General features: G+C 42.6%; 1 long non-coding RNA gene across 16 annotated transcripts; it reads right to left on the reverse strand.

The window, feature by feature from the left end:
* Window positions 1-2,480: 2,480 nt before the first annotated feature.
* LOC119276002 lies at window positions 2,481-8,430 on the reverse strand. 16 transcript variants are annotated; one of them, XR_005136173.1, is made up of 10 exons: window positions 7,865-8,429; window positions 7,477-7,785; window positions 7,111-7,360; window positions 6,879-7,008; window positions 6,733-6,798; window positions 6,322-6,458; window positions 5,030-5,572; window positions 4,768-4,940; window positions 4,028-4,147; window positions 2,481-3,084 (listed from the first exon to the last, which is right to left on the reverse strand). It is a non-coding gene; the product is annotated as an uncharacterized LOC119276002 (long non-coding RNA). The 16 variants fall into 16 exon arrangements; XR_005136172.1 differs by having other exon boundaries at window positions 2,481-3,101; XR_005136171.1 differs by having other exon boundaries at window positions 3,985-4,147.
* Window positions 8,431-9,142: the final 712 nt, after the last annotated feature.

The raw sequence follows: 9,142 nt of genomic DNA on the forward strand, positions 1-9,142 counted from the left end.
TTATAGGGGGAAGGGAGAAGGGGGCCGGCCCCCTAGAACCCATCTAGGGGGGGGTGCGGCGGCCTAGGGGAGAGGGGAGAGGGTGGCTTGCCCCCCAAGCCAAGGGGGGCGCCCCCTCTAGGGTTCCCCCTCAACCCTAGGCGCATGGGCCCAAGGGAGGGGGGTGCGGCCATCCCACCAGGGGCTGGCTCCCTGCCCCACGCAGCCCATGTGGCCCCCCGGGAGGGGTGGCCCCTCCCAGTGGACCCCCGGAACCCTTCCGGTGGCCCCGGTACAATACCGGTATGACCCCGAAACTTCCCGGTGTCCGTTTGACAACTTCCCATATATAAATCTTTACCTCCGGACCAATCCGGATCTCCTCGTGACGTCCAGGATCCCATCCGGGACTCCGAACAACATTCGGTAGTCACATACTAGTCTTCCTAATAACCCTAGCGTCACCGAACCTTAAGTGTGTAGACCCTACGGGTTCGGGAGACATGCAGACATGACCGAGACGCTCTTAGTCAATAACCAACAGCGGGATCTGGATACCCATGATGGCTCCCACATGCTCCTCGATGTTGTCATCGGATGAACCACTATGTCGAGGATTCGATCAAACCCTGTATGCAATTCCCTTTGTCAATCGGTACGTTACTGCCCGAGACTCGATCGTCGGTATCCCAATACCTTGTTCAGTCTCGTTACCGGCAAGTCACTTTACTCGTACCGTAATGCATGATCCCTTGTCCAACACCTTGGTCACATTGAGCTCATAATGATGATGCATTACCGAGTGGGCCCAGAGATACCTCTCCGTCATACAGAGTGACAAATCCCAGTCTCGATCCGTGTCAACCCAACAGATACTTTCGGAGATACCTGTAATGCACCTTTATAGTCACCCAGTTACGTTGTGACGTTTGATACACCCAAGGCACTCTTATGGTATCCGGGAGTTACACGATCTCATGGTCGAAGGAAGAGATACTTGACACTGGCAAAGCTCTAGCAAAACGAACTACACGATCTTTTATGCTATGCTTAGGATTGGGTCTTGTCCATCACATCATTCTCCTAATGATGTGATCCCGTTATCAACGACATCCAATGTCCATAGTCAGGAAACCATGACTATCTGTTGATCACAACGAGCTGGTCAACTAGAGGCTCACCAGGGACATATTGTGGTCTAAGTATTCACACGTGTATTACGATTTCCGGATAATACAGTTATAGCATGAATAAAAGACATTTATCATGAACATTGAAATATAATAATACTTTTATTATTGCCTCTAGGGCATATTTCCAACAGAAAACATGGTTATCATCATGAGAAACCTGGTCGTGCATCTTTTTCCTGCAAAAAAAGAGGAAACAAGATAAGAAACCTAAGAAAAAAACATGTCTTTGTTGTGCATATACGGAGATATAGGGATCAGGAGGGATTAGGATAGTCCATATGTTATTTAGCTCAGCCCACGTAGAGCGATGCCTGTGGCCCGTGAGGAGCTGAATATGAAGCGGCAGGGGGCGGATCCAGTGGAGACTCTCTATCCCCTCCTTTCTTTCTCGGTTCCTCAACTGGGTGACATAGGCGTTTCCTCAGCCGCCGACCGGTGCGATTTCTTACCTCTTTTGATTTCGGATTTGTCTGCATGCATGGATTTACTTTCCATCCAACAAAGACCTGCTAAAACCATGTTGTCGATGAAAATAGTTAACATTTTGCAAGGACATATGACGCACAGATCTATTGAATCCATATGCGCGTTGAAAACGAAATTCATGTTTTAGTTGGTTTAGTAATGGGCAAGGACATATGATGACCAAATTTACCCCTTTAATAAAAAAAGAATGAATACTATTGTCTATAATGAGATGTACACACATTTTAATTTATCTCTGAGACAAATGGCGCAGAGTCCAATTTGATACCGCGGGCTCGTTGAAAATATTTGCATTTTTTCAATATCTTTATGTTTGAGCAAGCGCAAAGACCATGTCAAACCCAAAAGTGTTTTGAAAAATATTTGACTTTGCTAGTAGAAGTAGGTTTTAGCAAGCAGGGTAGCATGCATAGAGCCAAATGGCGCAAGGTATATGACATACAACTTTACCACGAAGATGTGCCGCGATATCTTCCTTTACTTAATTATGTTCGAACACATTTGGAGTTCAAATCCATAATTGGTGTCACATCCCTAAATTAAAACCCAAAACACCTACCTTGTGCAACATGGCCTTTTACAATGGGAAAAATTATTACCACAAACAGAGTCCAGATGTTACATGTTACATAAGACTTTAGCTTGAGCAACTGTCATACAATAGGTATATAAATTTCCTACGTTTAATCACATCAGCAAACAATAACCTTCCCAAAGGGCAAACCCCCTTATGTAGTGTTGTCCTTTCATTTGTTTTTTAAAAAAAGGAACCTTTATTTTATTGGCAAATAAACGGCTTGATGGGAACCAAACATTTGGTAGTAGCTTGTCCCACATCTCAATCTCCTATAAAATGAGGCCAAAACACAATTGTTTTGATACAACAACGGTAAGAGAAATGAGTAATATTCAACGGAACGGAACATTTACATTAGTATAGTAGCTTTTTTAACCATGCAGGTGAATTGTATGTAAACTTTATAGAAGAAGGCCAACACTAAGGAACAACATGTTGCCATACTCATCCTGCTCTCGCTTCTGGTCATCAATCTGGGGAATCAACTCCTGACCAGCGGCTTGAGCAACAACAACGACAACATGCCCCTTCCCTTCAACATGAAAATCGATCTCAGGATTCAAACAACAGTCAACATCTCAGGCTGCTCAGGGTGGCATGAAGAGTAATATGGCCCGTGCTCCTTCCCATAAGTTTGACAAGACCAATGCCATCCACAATATTCACAACCCCACATGTGTCGCATCGATTTCCTACTGAGCACTCTCCACTGCGGTTTGAAACCCAAATGCCTTGTCTATAATGTCGATTTCGTTGTCCAAGTTTTTTGGGATCCCTGTAATGGATATCCTCAAACCACACCGTTTAAACTCTTCGAATATCGCCACTGATCCTCTCATTGTTCCATCCCTGCCAATCACATAAACCTGTGATTGCCATAAAAGGAATATTCAGATAGGATAGTAAGATCAAGGCCTGAAGAACATTGGCATGTGAACCAACACATTTAACATAGTTTCATTTTGCAAGGACATATTCAATCTAAACCATGCCATGTTGAAAATGTGTTTATCACGTTGTGAAATTCAAGTTTGAAATAAAAGTGTATTTGTATAACATGTACAACCCATCTAAGGAAGCATTGTTTTAGCCAAAAATTTGGTTACCATGATGAGAAACTCGAGCTCTAAAAAAACAGATTTGTATAAGATGTAAATATCAATTGAGGATATATATTTTTAACACCGTTTGCACCAAACTTTTATTTTCCATGTGTAGGAGCAAAAAAAATGACTTATTGATCACTTGAAGCATACAACGGAGATTCAAAATTTGTGTCTTGTTCACAAGAGAATAGTATACGTATCAAAGTTGCCAGATAAACAGACTATTAATATAGAAACATGTTTTACACATTGACAAGTTTGTGTCCAGATAAAACATGACAACTTGAAAATGGTCACATCTTATTCGAGAACTAACAATTATATTGGATTTCCCGAAAATGTCAAGCCAGGTTTAATTGATTCTGAAACAATCTAACCACAATAAATAGAAAAAAACAAACAAATGGAAGCCTGTTCACGAAGTGTGATAGTGTGAACCACATTTAAGTACCAAAAGTCCAGGTACGAGCCTAGGGGACAGATCCAACATTTGTTATTTCTCAAAATAAGAGGTAGGAGAAAACAACATACACAAAGTAGTGATGGCTCAATACAAAACGTCAAGATTCATTACAACGCTTGGTGCATCTCATAGAAAATGTAGCAGGAAGTGGGATTACACGTGATGAAAGGTTTGCTTCACCTGTTCAAAGACAGATATACCAAAAACAATTCATAGCACGCACCAGCAAGTCCTTCCCCTCATGGTCTTGGAACAAGCCAAGCACCGCAAGAGCACACCCCTCTGGTTCCTCTTCTTGTCCGTCAACCCCATCTCGCTCAGTCAAACCTCTATGTAGTTCTCTCTATCATTCAAGGAGTCAGGTTATCAAATGTATGATATAGTTATCAGGAAGTTATTCTAATACTCTAGTAACATAATATAATAACTAATATATTAACAACACTATTGCTTGAAGGGTCCAATTAGAAGCTCCTACTTATTTTAGTCTGCCAAGCAATCTGTGTGTTGCAATCTTCAAGCAAGATGGTTGTGCATTTTTTTGTTCAGTCTTATATAAAGAAGGCACACATCCTCAAATCCGGCGAATACCGAAAGATGGATAAACTCTCAGCATTTAACAATAGCATGATGAGCCAATCAAGAAGGCAAAAAGGAAATGAACAAAACAATTGCAACTGAAGAAATCAAGATGATCCCTGCAAATAACATATCTTAAGAACCTAATAAAAATGAAACTGCGGTCCATAGGGCAGGTTATTCTTTCCAAGTGAAGCTTTCCAACACACTCAGATAATTCATGAAGCCAGGACACTATTTTTACAAATTAGATAAGCATCTATTAAACGGAACGAAGCAGGCCAAAGCAACACATTAATACGAAAATCTCAAACGACCATATCCATCACTTTGCCCAGAGAAATAATGGGAAGATGGGTGATTGGAGTTGTTGGTGAAGCTCACCTTGGTCTGGATAAATGTGATAGGAACCTATGTGTTCACGGAGAGCTGACCAATAGGGTTAGGTTGCGTCATTAGCCATGCTTGTCGCTGTTCAACGTGCGCTGCTTGTCAAGCCGATTCCATGGTGCAACAGAGGAGCCACAAGATCCAACAATATGTACTTGGCAAGAAAACTAAAAAGACAAAAAGACAACACATTCACCAATGGGGAAAGTGGCAGCAACAAGGACGTGCACACAAGGATACTGTGGATTCCTCTTACCTTCCCATGGCTGAATCCTTTGTCTCGCCACTGAGGGCTGCAGGCACGAGCATGCTTGAGTGATTTCTTGTGGTAACCAGGATACATATTCCACCAAATCACCCTTTGTGGTTTGCCTATTGTTTTGATATGTTCTACTACCTCCGTCCCAAAATATAAGAGTGTTTTTGACACTACACTAGTGTCAAAAACGCTCTTATATTATGGGATGGAGGGAGTACATCATGATCAAACAATTAACAATGCCTAATAAGCAGAATGTAATCCTAAGAATATGCCTTAAAAAATTAGACCAGGTACAAAAAACTACAAATAGCACATGCACAATCTTTTTATGTATATTAGAAAATTGTTCATGTCATATATCTGCATGGTGAAATATTAAGCAATTGTTAACTCAAAATTAGCATCATAAAGTATATGAAGTTATGGGGAAGTGTTGAATACCTTAGATGCATTGAGAATTACATCAATCAAACTTTTGGCACAGAAATCTAGTGGTTGGAGGTGCATTCAGCCATGCTTCTCATCAAGATCTGATCACTTGAATCCAAAGCAAGATGAGCACTTTGTATAGTTAATCAAAAAGCTAAATACGCGAAATGTATCGAGAATTAATTGGTCTACTGCATAAATCAAACTTTTGACCCAAAAAATAAAACCATATAACTTTGTATTAATCTTCAGTTTCTAAAAAATGAACACACTCCATGTATGCATTACTCTACCAAGGATGCACATACAATCTGCATTTCGGCAGCATCTTGGGAACTAAGAAGTGACGAATTGGAGATGTATGAAACAAAAATATGGCAAATACCACGGGAAACAATTGATATAGTCCTCACATCTCTGATCAAGCCATTGTAGCCAAAAAAACATGCAGGTTGGAAACACAGAAAATAGATCTTGCATGTTTGTCAACAAACGCCTATCAAAATTCCAAGATCACATATATGACATATCTACCAGACCCTGAATTAAAGTAAAATTCCTTCCTTATTACATTAGCCATTATCCAATGGTGCAGTGGGCAGTTATGAACCACAAGCACATTGCATACCAAACAAGTAAGCCAAACCGTGGACAATAAGCACATAAATTCATTTTTACATAATAAACGTTACATCTTATCATTTTCTATTTGCAAACAAATATGTTGTTATTAATTAGTCAGTTTGTACTTGTCTAAAAATTAACGAAACATGTTAATATGCACAGAAAATGATATTTCTTAACAAGGCCTCCTAGAAACGTGTGCTATATAACCGTTGTGTCTGCGTGGAGCATACCTCAGTTCAGTCCTACAGCCCTTTGATGTAGTCTACAACAATATCCAGCATGTCTGAACTATTTGTTTGCTGCGTCTTCAAGAAGAAACTTAACATGTTTCCAGCAATTGCATTGCACGACTTCTCCCAGAGAATAGCTGCGCAAATGCTATTATGAAATCTGAAGTAACTAAGGTCCGAGTCATCGACAACTACCAAGGTTCTGAATTTCCATGGGCAACACTTCCAGTTTGGATTAGAATCATCAGTTTTAGTACGTTAGAATTTAGTTTTGTATCACTGAATATGCAGGCATGTAGTCGTCAGTATTGGTACTTTAGAGGGTACAAGCTTCTGTAATTCATGGTGAAAAATTCATCTCTATATGTTGACAGAATTGATAGTGTGCATCAATTCAATTGATTTAGTTACCTTGTCCATGTTGGGCACAAGGTCTTGCAGCCTCCTTAGCCTCTTGCTAATCCTTGTTCTTCTTTGCTAAATAGCACAAGCAAGAAAAATATCAGTACAAATATGTGGAAGCAAGATAAACACCAAAAATGTTGCAGGAAACTAACCCTCTTAGTGATGCTTCACGGGTGAGTGGTGCAGACACGCTTGTCTCAAGACTATGCAGGCGAAGTCCTGCTGCGGCTGCAAGTAGCCGTCCATGCCGGGCATGTCCAAAGACGTGCTCGACAGGCCAAACTGAATTTGGGCCAAGGTGTTAGTATAAGTGCAGCATTAAACAATTGACGGGCAGCAGAGTCCGGATGGATGTGAAGTGTATATATGTGAGGTATGTCCTACTTGGGATTTGATTTTGCTGAAGTTGGTGACCATGCCGTTGTCACCATTGATGAGCACCTTGGCCTTCTTGCTTCCAGGCGCGAAGAACATGATGTTGGAGTTGGTGTCGTCCCAGGAGCTCATGGAGAGCTCGTTGGAGCCGTTGTCGGTGGTGATGCTCTCACCGACATCGGCTGGCGGCATCGGGGCGGGCATGGCCATCCCCATCTCCGTGCGGCATCATGTCCTGCTGCCTCGAAAAGCTCCATAGCTGCATATTAATCGAGAGATTTCCACCTCAATGAAATCTGAACTTCTCAAGAAATAACATAAAGCATTATACTTCATAGTCACATAAGCCATACCAGGAAAGAAAATGAGTAGTACCTTTCTTTGTTGAATTGGAAAAAACCTTGTTAAAGTATGGATTCCCTTTAAACCAGTAGTCTCTCTTCACAGATTAGAAGAGACTAAATACTATATCCCCTTGACATGTGACGTCTCACGCTCGACCTCTTAACCTCTTACTGCCAATAAAATTTATCCTCTGAATCCCCATCCCACCGTAGACAAGCTGCACACACAGACACGAAAAAACTAAAATCTCCCTTGGCATGTGACGTCTCACGCTTGTCCTCTTAACTTCTTACTGCCAATAAAATTTATCCTCTGAATCCCCATCCCACCGTAGACAAGCTGCACACACACACAGACACAAAAAAACTAAAAGGCAAGAAAGTGAACAACAAATACATGAGGAAAAAGAGGAACATACATTAAACCAAGCCCTCCACGGCAGCAGCACCGGTGCAAGAACGACAGCAAACTCAATAGGCGGCGAGCTCACAACAATGGAGAGCACAACTGCATGCCGAAGAGGACGCAGATCCGCCACTCCTCTTCGCCTACCCCATCCATCGGCCTAGAAGAAAAAAACACCTTCTCTGGTCGATGACACCAAAGATGAGGCGGATCCGCCAATCCTCTGCTTTGGACTGATGAGGAGGAAGATCCGGCAGATCAGGGCACCGTCATGGAAGGTGTGGCCTGCCTCTTGAGATGGCGCCTTCTTGTCCACTTAGCATGGTCTGACCGTGCTAGCCAGGTGCGGAGGTAGGGAGATGGAGGTGGAGGAGATGAAGCCGGTGAGAGTGAGGAGGGAAGCGGAGGCTGCGGCGGAAGCACGGAGAAGTGGAGACGAGGGAGAGAACGAGCGCATGGGAGGCGGCGAAGCTCCTAGGGCGGAGGCAGGGCGACGAGGAGGGAGGGAGTGGCGGCGGCAGACGAGGGAGGGAGGAGGAGGAGGGAGAGAGTGGCGGCTATGGATTGGGGTTAGGGTTTGTGCGGTTGTGCCCGCTGCGCCCATGACGCGTGCGCTCGCACGTGGCGTGGCAGGAGAGGCTGTCTCGCGCGCACCCAAAAAACTGGCACCCAGCCAATTCGATCCAGCCCGAGCCCGCACGTCATACCCGTCTAGGTTTCACCATGCGGTTAAAACGAGACAGATGAATTCCCAACGAGGATCCAATGGACAGCAGCGAAAAAAAGACCATGTTGACCATGATCGAACGACCATCGAAAGAAGCGATCGAGGGAGCCCTCTTCATGCGAGTTGGCTAGCCTCTGTATTGTTTTAAATGGGTACCCACCTCAGCAGATAGAACAACTATATTAAATAAGTGATCACATTTTAGGGCCTCCAAAAATGTCCGGAGATAGGTTTTAAAGTTGGACAATAAAATTGTTCTTACACCAGCCCTACGCAATGATTCAAACATATATTTAGAATAAGGGTAAATGAGGTGCCATCAAACAGGTGCTTAGCATCTCTGGTACAGTTAGCAAATGAGTTGGCTCACCTTAGAATATAAATGTTTTAATACTCTTCTATTTCTAAGTATAGATATTTTCTTTGCATAACGGAGTAGTTGAATGATCATACCTTGATAAATCTGACTGCACGTGGTAACTTGTGCCTGACACTACATATTTTGCTCTATAAACTGGCCAAAAATAGTGCACCGAGTTCTGTAACAGTAAACATAAAATGAAC

This window comes from Triticum dicoccoides, chromosome 3B, assembly GCF_002162155.2.
Source record: "Triticum dicoccoides isolate Atlit2015 ecotype Zavitan chromosome 3B, WEW_v2.0, whole genome shotgun sequence".
Lineage (NCBI taxonomy): Eukaryota > Viridiplantae > Streptophyta > Magnoliopsida > Poales > Poaceae > Triticum > Triticum dicoccoides.